The 20,216-nt window shown below is 39.9% G+C and overlaps 1 pseudogene; it reads right to left on the bottom strand.

The window, feature by feature from the left end:
- Positions 1–868: 868 nt before the first annotated feature.
- LOC118858009 lies at positions 869–8,613 on the bottom strand (annotated as a pseudogene).
- Positions 8,614–20,216: the final 11,603 nt, after the last annotated feature.

Raw genomic sequence — 20,216 nt, 5'->3', positions numbered from 1 at the left:
GGTGCCTAGGGACAAAGTCCATCCTAGCTTGATTCCCCAGAGATGCCTCACAAGTATGTGGAGGGAGAGTCTGTTATATATCACAGGCACACAAAAAAAATCCCACTTTCCCAGTCCTAGGTTAGAAGGATCATGTACATATCCCTTTGTTAGTAATGTTAGGGTTTAGTGAGTTGGGGTCTGTGGGAATAGGAAGCCTAGCCCCAACTCATTAGAAGCCAAGTTCTTAGAACTCTATCTGCCACATATTGCATGCTTAAGATGAACAGAGAGCTGCATGGTATTCTGACCCCTGTGGGTGAAGTAGCAGTTTGTCAGTGTTGGATAAGTATTTATTAAGCACTTGCCTTGTGGAAGGCACTGTGCAAGGTACTTGAGATGCTTTAACAGTTCCTGCCCTCAAGGAACTAACATTTTATTGAGGGTAATAGAAGATGCTCACAGTGAAGTGCAGCAGCCCATGGGGAAGGGGAAAAGAGAAATTAAACAATAGGAAGAAACAGTAAAGCTCAGAGAAGAAGGTTAGAGCTTGGTGAGGTCAGAGGGGCTGGCACAGCAGAAGTCATGCAGGGTTAGGGGAAGAAACAAGGAAGGAATGGACAAAACTAACTTGGGGCTGCGATCAGAGGAAATGATTTAGGAAATTAAATTCCGAGCAAGAACCTGGTATTTTTGCCTACTGTGTCTCTTTCTTGAAAAAAGTTATTACTTCCTGAAGTAGGAAACAGTAGGAGACTGTGGGAGCCTGGAATTTTTCCTGAAGGCCCTAAACTTCCCACTCCCTGCTCTCCACCCACCTCTGTTTACTGCTAACTCACTTCAGATTCTTCTTTCTTCCTTCAGTAAGTATTCTTGTTCCCCTCATTCTCTAACATTCTCTGAAATCTTCCCTGATGCCAGTTGGTGACTCACAGGGGTTCTTGAGGCCAGGAGAGGGAGACACCATCCCAAGCATGCTCCTGGCAGTAAGGATGGTGCCCACAATGATGTCCAGGAGACCCACACTCAGACCCAGGGCACATTGAGAGTATCTGTTGTCTCCAGTAGTGTGGTTGGTATCAGGGGCTCTGGAAAGAAAGACAGGCCTGGAGTGAGAGGGCATAGCCGTGTACATGGTAAAAGTGATCAAGGAAGGGAGAATTTTTAATATTCAGGACTTTTTGGTTCTGGAAAAAGGGAATAATTTAGGATAGGCTGCTTATTTTTAGGGTCTGAAGGAAAGATACATAGCTTCTAGGGAGTAGAGGGAGGCAGACCATTGGGAAGCCAACTGAATAAAGGCCTCCTTACCCCAATGTTTAAGTAGTGACTTCTCTAGACCCCTGTGCTCCACCTTGCAGTCACAGACATCCTCCATGGAAGGGATGAAGGTGGGGTAGCTCAGTTTCTGAAAAGAGTGGTTTTCTTGAGGATAGAAGTTGATTTCCATCACACCTGTGGTGACTGTGTGCCCATTATGCAGCCATGTGATGCTGATTACAGGTGGGAAGATGTTGTCCGCAAGACAGATGAGTGTGTTGGGCTGGCCCGGCTCTATGGGAGTTCTTGAGAACACAGTCACCTCAGGAACTTCTAGAGTAAGGATATAACTTTGATGAGAATTTCCTTCAATGGCCTCCTGGCATTGAACTGAATCCCAAAGCATGCATCCCCTGCAACCCCCCAAATATCCCCAGGATTATGAGTGGGAAAGTCTCTGGTGTTCCCTACCTTCTTCCCTACCACCCCTCACTAAAGGCATCCTAGTTCTGATCCTGGTGATAACTCTTTTCTGGTTTGGGGATGGACCCATGGAGAAAGTATGTGCACATATTGTGGTCCAAGGGTAAGAGGGAACATGTCCCTCTGGGGAGGCTAGAACTCTGCCAAGGTACTGAGGAGGCTTCTGTTACAGAGCAAAATTTACTACGAGAAAAAGAAACATTGTGGATTCTGGTCTCAAGGTGGGAAGTCTTGAGGCTCCTCTTAGGAAAGGAAAGGAGGAAGTCATCTGTAAGGTAGGAGACTTTCTGGTTCACGGAGTGAGAAATTCTAGGTGATAGGGAAGATGGGCATCACGAGGGTGACATTGGGTACCATTTGTGGCAGGAGCATAATTGGAGTTTCTCATCAGTAAGTTCAAGATGTTTTTCATCATAGCAAAGTTTCTCAGTCCTCCTCAGGGGTCAAACCCGGCAAAACTGCCAAACTCAGGTAGCCTCCACACAGTCTCCTTCTTCCTGAGATCCACATAGAACAACTTATCCTCATCAAAATCATTTGGGTACTGGCCTGAGGGCCCATAGGATTGGTAGACAGTTGTGCCAAAGGTGCCCACATGGTCAGCTGGTGGGAGAGGGGGAAGGGGGAAGAACATGAGAATGGAAGAGAAAGAATATCACTGCTTGAATTGATGAACACAAATTAAGGCCCAAAGAGTATGAGTCCAAATCAAGGGAAATTCTGAGAAAAGAGTTTGGGATGGAACTGACAGATTTAGGGGACACATACATGCACAAGTAGCAGAGATAAAGCTGAGAAATACAAAAGAGACATACAGATTCTTGTGGATAGACTACTGGACTTGGAGTCAGAAAAACCTGAATTCACATCTGACTTCAGACCCTCTCTACCTGTGTGACCATGGGCAAGTCACTGAAACCTCAATTTGCCTTCGTTTTCTCATCTGTAAAATGGGGATGATAAGAGCACTTACCTCCCAGGATTGTTGTGAGGATCAAATGAGATTGCACAGTGTCTGGTACATAATAAGTAGTAGGTAAATGTTAGTGGTGGTGGTGATGATGATGGTGATGATGATGGTGATGGTGATGGTGATGATGATGGTGATGATGATGGTGATGGTGATGGTGGTGATGGTGATGATGGTGATGGTGATGATGATGATGGTGATGATGATGGTGATGATGATGATGATGATGATGATGATGATGATGGTGATGGTGGTGATGATGATGATGACGATGGTGGTGATGGTGATGATGGTGATGATGATGATGGTGATGGAGATGATGATGATGGTGATAATGATGATGATGATGGTGATGGTGATGATGATGGTGATGGTGATGATGGTGATGGCAATGCGGATGATGATGATGGTGATGATGATGATGGTGGTGATGGTGATGATGGTGATGATGATGATGGTGATGGGGATGATGATGATGGGGATGATGATGATGATGATGGTGATGATGGTGATGATGATGATGATGATGATGGTGGTGATGGTGATGATGATGGTGATGGTGATGATGGTGATGGTAATGCAGATGATGATGATGGTGACGATGATGATGATGATGGTGATGATGATGATGGTGATGGGGATGATGATGGTGATGGTGATGATGGTGATGATGATGATGATGATGATGATGATGAGTAAGTTTTTTAGGGAGTCGGAGACACAGTCAGAAGAGAAAATACTGGTGAACACGTGAGAAAGGGGAACTTAGAGATGAATTTTGGAGGACAATAAAGAGAAATTCACAATTAAAACATTCAGAATTCAGATTTTGTGTACGAGGGAGGGCCTGCCAACCTGCTTTAGAAATCTGTGGCATGGAATTCGTTATCTATATGCTGTCATAAATAATCTTACCCACCTACCCAATTGAACATATTTGGGGGCTAGCATGTTTTAATGTGTAAACATGGTTTGTAATGGGTAAAAAACACAGAACTTGGAGAAATACAGGTTCAAGTTCTACTTCAGGCACCTACTAGTTATGTGACCATGGGCAAGTCTCTTAGCCTCTCAGTGCCTATATTTTCTCAGCTATAAAATGGGCACAATAAGAGTAAGCACTTTGTACACATCATATTTTTTGTAAGCCCACAGATATTATTACTCCCATTTTATAGATGCAAAAACTGAGACTCAGGGAACTCAAGACTTGGACATGGTCATGAAGCTTGTAGTAGAAGCAACAGGTGAATGTTTGCCTCTCTTATTCCAGCTCTGACACTCTTCCCTATGCACCATGATAACTTTGCTATATCACATTACCTTCTAGTATAGGACTTAACCTCATGGGGTCATGATGAGGCTCACCCTTAATATTATATGTGAAGCACTCTGTAAATGGCAATTATCATTATTACTAATACTACTATGTCTTTTTAAATATGGTGCCCAGTTTTCCACTTGCAGCTGCATTTTGAATTTTTACATCTCGCAAGCTCCTTGGCTCCCTTCTTTCCGCTCTTGTCCTATTCAATTTGATTCAGTTCATTTCAATGTTTACTAAAAACAAAGCAACTGTACTAAGTGCTGGGGGAATGGATGAGAGAAAAAAAGAATGAAAATAAAAATAAGGAAAAAAAGAAGGAAAAGAAAGTAAGAAAAGGAAAAGAAGGAGGAGGAGGAGAAAGGGGGAGAGAGGGGGAGAGAGAATGAGATACAGAGATATACAGACAGAGAGAGAGACAGAGAGACAGAGAGAGAGAGAGAGAGAGAGAGAGAGAGAGAGACAGAGAGACAGAGAGACAGAGAGAGACAGAGACAGAGACAGAGAGAGAGGATGCACCTTTTCAAAGATTTTAAGTTCTTCTTCACAGCAGGGTTATGACATGATAAGGAAATACAAAGCGTAGGGTGACTCAAAACCCCAGAGGTATGTTGCTGGCTATATAAAACTAACCAAAACAGAAATATAGGCAAGGAGGGTGGAAGACAGTGATCTTGGCAGCTTTTGTGATTGCTTAGATCCACACACGCAGAGAGATTGAAAGGATCTTGGAGATTGGAGGGTGGAGTAAACTGTGGTGCCTCAGATCCAGACAGCTCTTGAAAGCCCCTGAAAGCCCCTGAAACTATATCAAAGGATATAGGCTTTTCTTTCTTTTTATTTATTTTTTATTATAAATTTTTATTTTTAGTTACAACATTTGGTTCTACATAATTTTGAGTTCCAGATTTTCTTCCCTGCCTCCCCCCTCCCTCCCCAAGATGCCATGGAATCCCATATAGCTTCCATGTATAACTTTGCATTGAATTAATTTACACACTAGTCAAGTTATGGAGAAGAACTGTGATCAATGAAATGAATCATGCGAAAGAAGAAACAGCACCCCCCAAAAAAACCAACCCAAAAACAAAAGAGAGAAAAGGAAAAAAAGGGGGGGGGAAGCTAGTATGAAGTGTGCCTCAATCTGCATTCATACTTCATAGTTCTTTCTCTGGATGTAGATAGCATTCTCCATCATGAGTCCTTTGGAGTTCTCTTTGTACCTTGTGTTGCTGAGAGGAGCAAAGTCTGTCAGGGTTGGTCCTCACAGAATCCATATATCTGTGGTTGTGTACAATGTTCTCCTCGCTCTGCTCTGCTCGCTCAGCATTATGTCATGTAGGTTTTTCCAGGTTGTTATGAAGTCCGTATCATCCCCATTTCTTATGGCACAATAGTATTCCATTACCTTCATATACGACAGCTTGTTCAGCCATTCCCCAATTGATGGGCATCCCTTTGATTTCCAATTCTTAGCTACCACAAAAAGAGCCGCTATAAATATTTTTGTACATATGGGTCCTTTTCCCACTTGTGTGATTTCTTTGGGATACAACCCTAGAAGTGGTATTGCTCGGTCAAAGGGTATGAATATTTTTAGTGCCCTTTGGGCATAGTTCCAAATTGCTCTCCAGAATGGCTAGATCAGCTCACAACTCCACCAGCAATGTAACAATGTTCCAATCTTCCCACATCCTCTCCAGCATTTATCATTTTCCTGTTTTGTTATTTTAGCCAATCTGACAGGGGAGATGTGGTATCTAAGAGTTGTTTTGATTTGCATTTCTCTAATCAGTAGTGATTTAGAGCATTTTTTCATATGCCTTTAGATATCTTTAATTTCTTCCTCTGAAAACTTGTAGGCTTCTCTTTCTAACTGTAGGGTTTGAATTTTATCCTGAACTTCTCAAGTCCTTTCTTGGTCCAGACTATGAGGAAGTATATTGAAAATAAAGCTAAGCACATTAACCTGTCTGTAGTAATAACAGCTGGCATTTATATAGCACTAGGTTTGCAAATGCTTTACATATGCTATCTCATTTTAATCTCATAACAATCCTCGGAGGTAGATGCTACTATTATCTCCATTTTACAAAAGAAATTGAGGTAGAGAGAGGTTAAGTGACTTCTCAGAGCTACTTCTCAGTGTCTGAGGATGGATTTGAACTCTGGTCTTCCTGACTCCAGGTCTGATGCTCTATCCACTGCACCATCTAGCTACAAAACCTTTGAATATTGTGCACAAACCATGTCAATGGATTTCAAGAAGCACATACAGAACTGGAGAAGGATTGGACAAAGAAAATCATGATGATAAAGGGGGTATGAGGTTAGATGACTGTAACATTAGTGAATAAGAAGATCTTTCCCATCCATTAATAGGCCTATGTGGCCACATGTGTTCAATCATGGATATTCTATTGCTTTGAGCTTCTGGCCCAGAAATACATCCTGAGTCACATAGAGCCCATTGAGTGTGGAACTTGCCTAAAGAGAAGCTTGCTTAGGAGAGTGTTGCTTGTAGGAAGGCTTTCACACCTTTTGGTACTAAATTAATTAGGCACTGAGTCATGACAGTTGTGATGCCTTCTGGCTCTGAGAAGTATATATATATATATATATATATATATATATATATATATATATATATATATATATATATATACTCTGAGTTGGTATTTTATTTTGGGGGTTGACACATGAGAAGGATCTTTTGATTTCCTGGTTGAGACTGAGTAGCCATATGTTCAGAGCCCCTTGAATACTCAGATGTAAACGCTCTCTCGATCCAGTGATGTATGTAAAGTGTATAGCAATAGTGATTTGATGCACACAGTTGGAGTTCTCTCTGATGATCTTTGTGCTAATTCCTCTGCTTGTATTTTCTCCATGTTCAGAGTGCAGACCTTTCCCCCGAACAAGTGAATGTAATTGAAAGTAGGATTGTTAACCCCTTTTCGAGCAGTCTTTCCTAGAAAAGCAAATCTAAGAACCCGTGCTAGCAGCCATCCTGGATGTGCCAGTGTGGTTACCATTACAATGACAAAATAAAACATTTAGATTGGGAAGGGTAGTTAGGATCAGAACATGAAATGAAATAATGAATTCTATAGGAAAATGAAGTTGTCCCTAAATCTCCAAAATGTAGAACTGATAGCAACCCTCCCCATCTCTCTGTACAACTTTCAGTTTGTTCCTTGAAAGTACTCATTGGGGGAGGGGGGGCGGGGAGATGGCACACTTTCTGTTTTTAGCTACATAATTCCCTCTAGGATGAGAAGCAAATTTCTTGGTTTGGCATTTGAAGCTCTTTATGATCAAATTCCAGCCTACATTGTGAGACTTATTACTCATCACTCTTTTCTATCCACACACTTTACCATCGAGTCAGATTGGCCCATTGGCTATTCTTCATCCTTGGTTTTCCTTCTCACTCTGTGGTGCCTCTGTACTTAATCACTGTGCCTAAATCACTGAATGGTTATCACCTCAGACAAACTGAGACCTCAGAAAGACCTTAGCGTACAAAGGCCAAGATCTCTCACTGCTGCCGGGGCCATCTCCAGTCATGGTGATCTGTATCTGGCCACTGGACTCAGATGGCTTGGGAGGAGAGAGTCAGGCTGATGATTTTGTGAAACCCTCCCTCACTTAAATCCAATTCATTCGCAAGACATGACATCATCTTCTGGATGTCCCTGGTCCTCTTCCAGAATGAAGGACAAATAGCAACAGCTTCTGTACAGATTATCCTTCATGTGCAGTTCACCTCACGTGCTGTCATCTGGAGGAGGCTTTTCTGACTGTGTCATCTGCTGGTGTCTCTTCCACCCTCCACTTCTTTATATTTACTCTGCAGACATTTTAATCTCTATATACACATGTGTGTATGTACATATACTATATATGTGTGTGTATACATATACATATATGTATATTTGTGTATGTATATAAGTGTATGACTAGGGAGACCTACATATATATGTATGTGTTGTTTCCCATTCAGAATGTAAACTCCTGGATAGGAGGAATTGATTGTTTTTTTTCTTTGCCCCTATAAGCTAGCACAGTGCCTAACATATAGTCGGCATTTGCTCTTTGGTTGATTAATTGAAAGAGAGAGAAAGTTGATGGATATCTTAAGAAGTCATAAAGACTAACCATCAAGAGACCTAAACAAATTTAGATAAATTTATTATTTATGAATAAATAAATTAATCTGTAAAAATTTGTTGTAAAGAAAAAAATTGATTTCAGATCACATGAATAAATTTCACAATTATTATAGTCAGTCACCAATATTTATTTTGATACTTCATTCAATAACTGGGGAAGGATCACAGCATCCTCATGTTTTCACAATGCGAAGTGACAACTACCCCTTGGTATACCTTCTGCCCAATATATACATGCCCACCCTGAGGAAACCAGAGAATATTTAGGGTTTATATCAGTTTCTGCTGACTAACTCCCATTCCTACCCCTTTTTCTAAGCTCCATCCCCAGTGCACTCGCCTTTAATGGCCCTGACTCCCTGGGAACTCAGCAGTGTAGCCAGGATGAGGGCCCCTAGGACCAAGTATCTTCTGTGAATCATTTTCTACTCAGGAGTTAATAGGAAATTGAGGGCCAAAGTATTGACTACTCAGAGCAACTGGAGCAGTGAGTATCATCCTTTATTCCTAAATCATGAACCCATTTTGACGTTATTTTGGTATACAGTGTAAGATATTGGTCTATGCCCAGTTTCTGCCCTACCATTTTCCAATTTTCCCAGCATTTTTTGTGAAATAGTGAATTCTTAGCCCAGACGCTGGATTCTTTGGGTTTATCAAACAGTAGATTGTTATAGTCATTGACTACTGTGTTTTGTGTACCTAACAAGTTACACTGATCCACCACTTTATTTCTTAGCCAGTACTAAGTAGTTTTGATGACTACTGCTTCATAGTACAGTTTAATATCTGGTATGGCTAGGCCACCTTCCCTAGCATTTCTTTTCATTAATTTCCTTGATATTCTAGACCTCTTGTTCTTCCAGACGAATTTTGTTATTATTTTATCCAGCTCTGTAAAATAATTTTTTTGTGGTTTGATTGGTATGGCATGGCACTGAATATGTAAATTAATTTAAGCAAAATTGTCATTTTTATTATATTAGCTTGACCTAACCATGAGCAACTGATGTTTTTCCATTTATTTAGATTTGACTTTATTTGTGTGAAAAGTGTTTTATAAGTATGTTCATATAGGCCCTGGGCTTATCTTGGCAGATAAACTCCCAAATATTTTATAGTGTCTGCAGTAACTTTAAATGGAATTTCTCTTTCTGTCTCTTGCTGTTGGGCTTTGTAAGTAATGTATAGGAATGCCAAGGATTTATGTGGGTTTATTTTATATCCTGCAACTTTGTTAAAGTTTTTTTTTATTTCAAGTAGGTTTTTACTTGACTCTCTAGGATTCTCTAAGTAAATCATCATATTGTCTGCAAAAAGTGATACTTTAGTTTCTTCTTTGCCTATTCTAATTCCTTCAATTTCTTTTTCTTCTCTCATTGCTACAGCTACCATTTCTTGTAGCAAATTGAATAATAGGGGTGATGATGGACATCCTTGTTTCACCCCTGATCTTATTGGGAATACATCTAGTTTATCCCCATTGCAGATAATACTTGCTGATGGTTTTAGGTAGAGGATATTTACAATTTTAAGGAAGGCTCAATTTATTCTTATGCTTTCAAGTTTTTTTTAATAGAAATGGGTGTTGTATTTTGTCAAAGGCTTTTTCTGCAGCTATTGAAATGATCATATGGTTTCTGTTAGTTTTGTTGTTGATATAATCAGTTTTGCTGATAGTTTTCCCAATATTGAACCAGCCTTGCATTTCTGGAATAAATCCTACCTGGTCATAGTGTATTATTCTCATGGTAAGTTGCTATAATCCTTTTGCTAATATTTTATTTAAAATTTTTGCATCAATATTCATTAGAGAAATTGGTTTATCATTTTCTTTCTCTGTTTTGACTCTTTCTGGTTTAGGTATTAGTTCCATATTTGTGTCATAAAAAGAATTTGTTAGGACTCCTTCTTCACCTATTTCCCCAAATAGTCTATAAAGCATCGGAATTAATTGTTCTTTAAATGTTTGATAGAATTCACATGTAAAACCATCTGGCCCTGGAGATTTTTTCCTAAGGATTTCATTGATGGCTTGCTCAATTTCTTTTTCTGAGATGGGGTCATTTAAGTATTTTACATCCTCTTCTGTTGATCTGGGCAATTTATATTTTTATAAATATTCATCCATTTCCCTAAGGTTGTCAAATCTATGGGCATACAGTTGGGCAAAATCATTCCTAATTATTGTTTTAATTTGCTCTTCATTGGAGGTGAATTCACCCTCTTCATTTTTGATACTAGTAATTTGGTTTTCTTCTTTATTTCTTTAAATCAAATTACCTAAAGTTTTATCAATTTTATTGTTTTTTCATAAAATCAGCTCTGAGTTTTATTTGTTAATTTAATAGTTTTCTTGATGTCACTTTCATTAATCTCTCCTTTGATTTTCAGTATTTATAATTTAGTATTTAATTGGGGATTTTCAATTTGTTCTTTTTTCTAGCTTTTTCAGTTGCATGCACAATTCATCGATCTCCTTTTTCTCTATTTTATTCATGTAAGCATTTAGAGATATAAAACTTCCCCTAAGAACTTCTTTTGTTGCATCCCATAAGTTTTGGTATGTTGTCTCATTATTATCATTTTCTTAAATGAAGTTATTAATTGTTTATATGTTTTGTTCTTTGGCCCACTCATTGTTTAGGATTAGATTATTTAGTTTCCAATTAATTTTTAGTTTATTTTTCCATGGTCCTTTATTACAAATAATTTTTATTGCATCATGATCTGAAAAGGATGTATTGACTACTTGTGCCTTTCTGCACAAGATTGTGAGGTTTTTATGCTCTAGTACAAGGTCAGTTTTTGAATATGTGCCATGTACTACTGAGAAAAAAAGGATCGTCCTTTTTGTCCCCATTCAATTTTCTCCAGAGGTCTATTATATCTGTCTTTTCTAAAATTCTATTCACCTCCTTAACTTCTTTCTTTTTTATTTTGATGTTAGATTTATCAAGTCTAGAAAGGGGAAGGTTGAGGTCCCCCACTAGTATAGTTTTGCTGTCTATTTCTTCCTGTAACTCCCTTCACTTCTCCTCTAAAAATTTGCATGCCATACCACTTGGTGCATATATGTTGAAAAATGATATTGCTTCATTGTCTATGGTGCCTTTAGCAGGATATAGTATCCTTCCTTATCTGTCTTAATTAGATCTATGTTTGCTTTTGCTTTGTCTGAGATTATGATTGCTACCCCTGCTTTTTTTACTTTAGCTGAAGCAAAATATATTTTACTCCGGCCTTTTACCTTTACCCTGTATGTGTCCCTTTGTTTCAAATGTGTTTCTTGTAAACAACATATTGTAGGATTATGGTTTTTAATCCATTCTGCTATCTGCTTTCATTTTATGGGAGTGTTCATCCCATTCACATTCACAGTTATGATTACAGGCTGTGTCTTTTTCTCCATCCTATTCCCCCCCCCCCATTTATGCTTTTATTTCTCCCTTCTCCCTTCCACTCCTCAACAGTTTTGCTTTTGACCACCACCTTCCTCAGTTTACCCTCTCTCTTGATTTCCCCTCCCTTATCTTACCTTTTTTCCCTTGCTACTTCTTCCCTCCCTTCTGACCACCCACTTTTTTTTCTTTCCCCTTTCCCCTCTTACTGTCTGTAGGACAACTTTGATTTCTATACTTATCAGAGTATGTTATTCCCTTCTAGAACCAAATCCAATGACAGTAAAGTTCAAATACTGCTCTTCTTCCTCCCTTCTTTCCCTCTACTGTAATATGTTTTTATGCCTCTTCCTGTGATGTAATTTACCCTTTTCTACTACCTCCTTACCTCTTCTTCCAGAACCATCCCTTTATATCTCTTAATTATGTTTTTTTTATCATATCAGTTATTTTATACTGATACCTGCAGTCTATGTCTATCCCTTTCAATTGTCAAAATAACTATACTATTCTTAAGATTGACACATACATATACAATGTATATAAAACAATATAATCCTGTGTAAGGATGTAAACGATTTGACCTTATTGATTAACAAGGTTTTTCCCCCGTTTACCTTTATATGTTTCTCTTGAGTTTTGTATTTGAAGATCAAATTTTCTATTGACCTCTGGCCTTTTCATCAGGAAGGTCTGGAATTCCCTTATTTCATTGAACATCCATCCCCTTGCCTGAACAATTATGCTCAGTTTTGCTGGGTAGTTTATCCTTGGCTGTAGTCCAAGCTCTTTTGCCTTTCAGAATATCATATTCCAGTTTCTCCTGTCATTTAATGTAGAAGCTGAAAGATCCTGTATGATCCTGACTGTAGTTCCATGATATTTGAATTGTTTCTTTCTGGCTGTTTGCAGTATTTTCTCCTTGACTTGATAATTCTGGAATTTGGCTATAATATTTGTTGGAGTTTTCAGTTTGAGATCTCCTTCAGGTGGCAATTGGTGGATTCTTTTGATGACTATTTTACCCTCTGGTTCTAGTACCTCAGGGAAATTATCCATGATGATTTCTTGGGAGATATTGTCCAGGCTCTTTTTTTCATCATGGCTTTCCAGTAGATCAGTAATTCTTAGATTGTCTCTCCTGGATCTATTTTTCCAGGTCAGTTTTTTTTTCCAATCAGATATGTCATGTTTTCTTCTATTTTTTCATTCTTTAGATTTTTTTTGACTTATTCTTCATGTCTCATAGAGTCATTAACTTCTACTTGCTCAATTCTAATTTCTAATGTACTCTTTTCTTCCATTAGGTTGATTTTACTTTTCAATGAGACATTTTCTCCATTTATATTCTGAATCTCCTTAACCATTTCACTGATTTCACTTTTTAAAAGTTTGTTTTCAGCAGTGAATTTATTTTCCATTTTTTCCATTTTTTCTTTTACTTCCCTAATTTCATTTTTAAAGTCCTCCTTGAGTTCTTCCAGGAATGCTTTTTGGTGTGGAGACCAGTTCTGTTTCCCTTTTGAGGTTTCAGATGTGGCTGTAGTGTCCATGCTGTCTTCTTCCAAATTTGCATTTTGGTCTTCCCTGTCTCCATAATAGGAATCAATGGTCTTTGGCTTTTTAGTGTGTTTTTTCATGGTGTTTTTTTTTTGTTCCTCCTAGCTTCTAAAGTAGATCTGTGCTTCTGGGGCTCAGTGGGCTCTGTTCCAAGCTTCTTGTGTTGGGATGTATGGGTCTGCTTACTGGCTTTGTGTGCTATGGCCTCTGGTGTCATAAGGGGTGGGGGAGAGGTGTTGTGGCTGCTGGAGGTCTCCTCTTCCCCAGGACTGCTCTACAGCAGGGTGGTCTCAGTTGTTGTCTGTGCTGGTGTCTGCCACTTCCCCTGGCTGTGCAAAGGCATGTCTGGGGTCCTGGTGTTGACATTTGCTAGCTCCACCCCTTGGGGATCAGTAATTCTCATTGTTCTGCTGAGGTGGGGCCTGCTGGGACACCTCTCTTCCTGTACTAGTCTCCTTCCGCCACCACAAGTAGGGCCCTCTCCCCAACTTCTCTTCCTAAAAGGCTACTGAAGCCCCACTTCTGGCTCCTCTGTTTCTCTCAAGGTAGTATTCTCTGGGTGAGTATGGGAGGGATGAGAGACAATTCGCCTGGCCATCATGACTCCTGGAAGTTCCAAGCCCATTTGTCCTAACACCTTCCTTTAGTAGATGAGGAAACTGAGGCCCAGAGAGGTCAAGTGACTTTCACACAAATGCTAAGTGAAAGAGGTGGGACTTTAATTCATGTCCTATGCTCCAAAGCCAGTGCTCTTCCTACTGTACCAAGCAATAAAACATAAGTATTGGGGAAACTAAAATAGTTAAGCAAGCCACTGGCAATCATTTCTACCATTACAGAGTCAGAGAATCTAGCAAGTGGAAGACATGTCAGAGCATTTAGTCCGACCAATAACTGATCAGGAATCCCCTTTATAACATATCCAACAAATAGTCATCCAGCCACTCCTTGAAGACTTTCAGTGAAGTAGCATATAGAAAGGAGGGAAGGAAACAGATTAAGTGACTTTCCCAGGATCACATGGCAGTGAGTGTCTGAGGCTAGATTTGAACTTAGGTCTTCCTGACTCTCAGTCCAGAGTTCTATCCACTGAGCCATCTAGCTGCCTCAGAGGGACATGACTAGGATGGTGAATTGACTTGAGGGCACACTGTATAAGGATCTATTGAAGGAACTCAGCATATTTGACTTGGAGAAGAAAAGAGTTAAAAGGGCTACCACAGATGTCTTAAAATCTTCATGAGTATTATATGGAAAAGGGTCTTCAGTTCAGCCCCAGAGAATAGAACTAGAAGCAAAGCATGGAAGCTACAGAGTCAGATTTTGGCTTGAGATAAAGAAAAACTTCTTAAACATTAGACTTACTTAAAAGTGGGGTAAAGGATATTGTTTTTCTTGCCCTCTCAATGGATAGGGGAGGGGATTGGAAGTCAAAATAAAATAAAATTGAATTTAAAAAAAAAGAATAAAAACCAAAAATGGGCTTAAATACAAGCAAAAATAAAGATAGTCCCTACCTTGTAGGAGATAACGTGCTAAGACATCTTTAAATTTTGTTAGCTTCCACTTATTTTGAAATTTAGTTTCTGGCATTGTTCTTACAGGACTGAGTCATTCTTTTGTATTCCTCCTCAGTCACCTCCCTTTGTTCTTCACTTCTGAATGTGTCTTTTAAAATCTAAATTGGTACATGAGTTTACTGTACACACACAGTAATCCCTTTAGGCAGTACCATCTTTCCTTAGAATTTCACTTCCCGATCAATCTGGAAGATGGCGGCTGGTAAGCAGGGACTAGAGTGAGCTCCGTTACTGAGTCCCTCCAAAAAGCTATAAAAAATGGCTCTGAACCAATTCTAGAACGGCAGAACCCACAGAACAGCAGAGGGAAGCAGGGCTCCAGCCCAGGACAGCCTGAATGGTCTCTGGGTGAGGTCTATTCCACACGGAGCTGGGAGCTGGGAGCTGGGAGCTGGGAGCTGGGAACGGAGTGGAGCAGAGCCCAGCCTGAGAGGCGTGGACCATCCAGACCAGAAACCGGGCAGAGCATGCCCTGGAGCCCTGAATCAGTGAGCTGCGGCAGTTACCAGACCCCTCGACCCACAAACACCAAAGACTGCTGAGAAGGTTAGTGGGAAAAGCTGCGGGAGTGGAAGGAGTTCTCGGTTTGGCTTCCAGCCCCGGGGGCAGCGGAGGTGGGACAGCTATGGCTGTTGTTGCTTCCAGCCCCAGGCACACCTGGTGGGAGGAATTAAGTGGCAGATCAGAGCAGGAGTGCACAGCCTGCTGAAGATCTGAGCCCAGTCCGGGTTAGGGGTTCTTGGGGAAGGAGCAGTGCTGGTGTGGCAGAGCCAGCACCTCCCCCCCAAACGTGGAACATAGAACTCATTAGTCTACAAGCAGTCATACCCCACTGAAAAACTCAAGGGTCAAGTTAGTTGGTTGGGAATATGGCCAGGCAGCAAAAGCACACCCAGATTCAGTCTCAGACTTTGGATTCTTCCTTTGGTGACAAAGAAGACCAAAACATACAGCCAGAAGAAGTCAACAAAGTCAGAGAGCCTACAACAAAAGCCTCCAAGAAAAACACGAACTGGCCCCAGGCCATAGAAGAACTCAAAAAGGATTTGGAAAAGCAAGTTAGAGAAGTAGAGGAAAAATTGGGAAGAGAAATGAGAAGGATGCAAGAAAACCATGAAAAACAAGTCAATGACTTGCTAAAGGAGACCCCAAAAAATACTGAAAAATACGCTGAAGAAAACAACACATTAAAAAACAGACTAACTCCAATGGCAAAAGAGCTCCAAAAAGCCAATGAGGAGAAGAATGCCTTGAAAGGCAGAATTAGCCAAATGGAAAAGGAGGTCCAAAAGACCACTGAAGAAAATACTACTTTAAAAATTAGATTGGAGCAAGTGGAAGCCAGTGACTTGATGAGAAATCAAGATATTATAAAACAGAACCAAAGGAATGAAAAAATGGAAGACAATGTGAAATATCTCCTTGGAAAAACCACTCACCTGGAAAATAGATCCAGGAGAGATAATTTAAAAATTATTGGACTACCTGAAAGCCATGATCAAAAAAAGAGCCTAGATACCATCTTTCAAGAAATTATCAAGGAGAACTGCCCTGATATTCTAGAGCCACAGGGCAAAATAGAAATTGAAAGAATCCATCGATCGCCTCCTCAAATAGATCCCAAAAAGAAATCTCCTAGGAATATTGTCGCCAAATTCCAGAGCTCCCAGATCAAGGAGAAAATACTGCAAGCAGCCAGAAAGAAACAATTTGAGTATTGTGGAAACCCAACCAGAATAACCCAAGATCTGGCAGCTTCTACATTAAGAGATAGAAGGGCTTGGAATGCGATATTCCGAAGGTCAATGGAGCTAGGATTAAAACCTAGAATCACCTACCCAGCAAAACTGAGTATCATGTTCCAAGGCAAAATATGGATTTTCAATAAAATAGAGGACTTTCAAGCTTTCTCAGTGAAAAGACCAGAACTGAATAGAAAATTTGACTTTCAAACACAAGAATCAAGAGAAGCATGAAAAGGTAATCAAGAAATGGAAATTGCAAGGGACTTACTAAAGGTGAACTGTTTTGTTTACATTCCTACATGGAAAGATGATGTGTATCATTCATGAGACCTCAGTATTAGGGTAGTTGAAGGGAATATGCATATATATATATGTATATGTTTATGTATATATATATATATATATATATAAGTGAATGTGTATGTATGTATATATCTATGTGTATATGTATATATGTGTGTATATATATATATATATGTATATATATATATATATATATGTAAAAGAGAGAGAGCAGACACAGGGTGAGTTTAAGATGAAGGGAAGATATCTAAAAGAAATAAAATGAAATTAAGGGATGAGAGAGCAACATACTGAGAGAGGGAGATAGGGAGAGATAGAATGGGGTGGATTATCTCGCATAAAGGTGGCAAGAGGAAGCAGTTCTGTGAGAGGAGGGGAGAGGGCAGATGAGGGGGGAATGAGTGAACCTTGCTCTCATCAGAATTGGCCTGAGAGGGAATACCATACATACTCAGTTGGGTATCTTACCCCACAAGAAAGAAGAGGGAGGAAGATAAAAAAAATAAAAGGGGGGGATGATGGAGGGGAGGGCAGATGGGGGTGGAGGTAATCAAAACAAACACTTTGGAAAGGGGACAGGGTCAAGGGAGAAAATTCAATAAAGCGGGATGGGTTGAAAGGGAGCAAAATGTAGTTAGCCTTTCACAACATGAGTATTGTGGAAGGGTTATACATAATGATACATGCGTGGCCTAGGTTGAATTGCTCAACTTCTTAGGGAGGGTGGGTGGGAAGGGAAGAGGGGAGAGAATTTGGAACTCAAAGTTTTAAAATCAGATGTTCCAAAAAAAAAAGTTATTGCATGCAACTAAAAAATAAGATACACAGGCAATGGGGCGTAGAAATTTATCTTGCCCTACAAGAAAGGAAGGGAAAAGGGGATGAGAGGGGAGGGGGGTGATAGAGGGGGGGGCTGACTGGGGAACAGGGCAACCAGAATATAAGCCATCTTGGAGTGGGGGGGAGGGTAGAAATGGGGAGAAAATTTGTAATTCAAACTGTTGTGAAAATCAATGCTGAAAACCAAATATGTTAAATAAATAAATTTAAATTAAGATTATAAAAAAAAAAGAATTTCACTTCCCATTTCTTTGCAATAATCTGTAGGTTCTCTCTGAACCCTGACCTCTGCTCTCCCACAAGCTGGGGGCCAAGTCAGATGATGTCTCAGGAGAGTGATGGATCTCAGCAGGACCTCTCTTGAAGAGGGTAGACTCAAAGCCCTTTTCTGAAAAATGTGAATTAATAATATTTGCATTGCTTCCCTTTTTGTGTTCCTGTGAGGAAATTCTCAGATTTTCACTACATATTTCCATTAGGCTGGAACCAATCACCATAATTTACATAATTATAACTTGAATAGCCCAAATTTTAATACTTGTGAGTACTTAAGGAGATTTCTTATTTGCACCACATAGCACCTAGTGAGAAAAGGGATTCCCAACCAATAATAGGTCATGTGAATGCTTATGTCACAAGAAGCCTGTGGTAAGAGGAGCTTGCTGAGAGGAAAAGGAAAATGTGTTACAGGAAATGCAGAGAGAGAGCAGTTAGAGCTGAAGGAGAGAGCAGATGTGCTGGATGTGCTGTGAGTGTGTGTGTTGGTGGCAAGGCCTCAGCAGGGGAGTGGAAGGCTAATGAGATGGTGCGGTTCTCTGCTATGATATTGTGTGTTGAATTCTTTTCTGCTGTGATGGATTGGACTTATCGGTTTGGGGATCTAGTTTTTTGGTGTGTGAATAAACGGTTTACTTCTTCTACCTCCTATATAGAGAGTATCTTGTATTTTGTGATAGAGAACCATATAGGCATATTGACAATTATCATCTATATTGTGATTATTGCCTTGCTCGTGCATTTGACGATGAATAGGATGGTATCACAAGGTATAAGGTCTCTATTTGGAGGCATAAAGGCTTTAGAGAAAGAAATGGTTATCCTGGGATGGGAGGAGGTAACTTATTCCTCCCTAGCAAGGAAATGGTCCCTTGAAACAGGACTGTGTGTGGACTGGAAACAGAAACTACAGAGGGGACAACCTAGAGATTTGGAAAGATGTTTGCAACAAATTAAAGTTAAGCCAGGGAGGGAATTGCCAATAACACTTTCTCAGAGAGGCCAGATTTTACTCACAGCATATCAAATTATATATGAAAGCAGGGATAAACTATTACAAGGAAGAACTGAGATGATTAGAGAAACATCTAGCTCAAATGAGAATATTTCTTTGCCACAGAAATATGGGGAATCTCACATGGCAGAAGAACAGGTCATTGTTCAGGAATCAACTGATTTTGATGTTATTTTGGCTAGAAGAAAGAGGAAGCCAAGGAGGTCAAAAGTTCATTTGAGTTCAGCTCACATAGAGTCTAGCCAGTCTGGTTGCCATGGTGACAGGGGAAGAGAGTCAGGAGAGAATGATACAATATCAGAAACTGAGACATGAAGTGTGACTTTGTGGTATGATGTTCCTGAGCCAGAGAATTATAAAATATCAGATTAGAATCCTCAAACAGAAGTGCGCCCATATTGTGAAAGATGCAAGAAACCCAAGAAATAATACAATATTCAGAGGGGTTTTGGAGGATTTTACATGTCAGAAAATCACAGATATCTTGAGTAGGTTTATCCAAGGAATGGGAGAATCATTAATATCTTTGATTATGAGAATCAGTGATGAAGGGGCCATAGGAGTGTCTGTGGATAGAATGGACTGTATGAAATTCATAAGCGTTAGCCAGAATCCTTTTGTACAGCAAGCTTTTAGGGATTTTCATCTGTAAGGGGGTAACAGGATGACTAGCCTGTTCGCTTTGGCAGCAATGGGATTTAACTAAGAGTATCCAATGGATTCTGTGTGGCCCAGTGCAGAGGCTCTTATAGACACTGAATTCTGACTCTGCTAATTGGGGAGGTAGGGCACCCTCTTTCAGAGGTGGTAGATAAGATTTCACAGTTAAGTGACTTAGAAGATTGAGGAAAAGGTAAATTTCCTGGAAAGAGAAGAGTGTAAAGTCAGAATAGAGTGACAAGAAAGGCAATGTTTACTGCTCTATCAAGAGCAGGGGTAGATTTGGAATGACAGATGGTATTCCAACTAAAGAGCTATACAAAATGTACCAAGATAAGGCGCTTACGAGCAGACAGAACAGAGAAGTAAGACTTGCCCTTACAAATCTTAAAGGTCTTGAACCTTTGTATCCAAGTGAGTCACACCTTCAGGGATACTAGGAAATAAGCAGAGCCATAGCTCAGATGAAAGAAACACATAGGATTACAAACCTCATATTAATATGATTACATATTGGAAAAATGGATCAAATACTCTAACTAGGGGACTGACTGACACCAGGGCAGTGGCCACCTTGATTTATGGAAATCCTGACAAGTTCAGGCATACAACTCCTATTACCATCACAGGACAAGGAGGGGCTGA

The sequence above is a fragment of the Trichosurus vulpecula genome, chromosome 7, assembly GCF_011100635.1.
Source record: "Trichosurus vulpecula isolate mTriVul1 chromosome 7, mTriVul1.pri, whole genome shotgun sequence".
NCBI lineage: Eukaryota > Metazoa > Chordata > Mammalia > Diprotodontia > Phalangeridae > Trichosurus > Trichosurus vulpecula.
The sequence above is the reverse complement of the archived record's forward strand: the minus strand, read 5'-3'. Positions and strand labels throughout refer to the sequence as shown.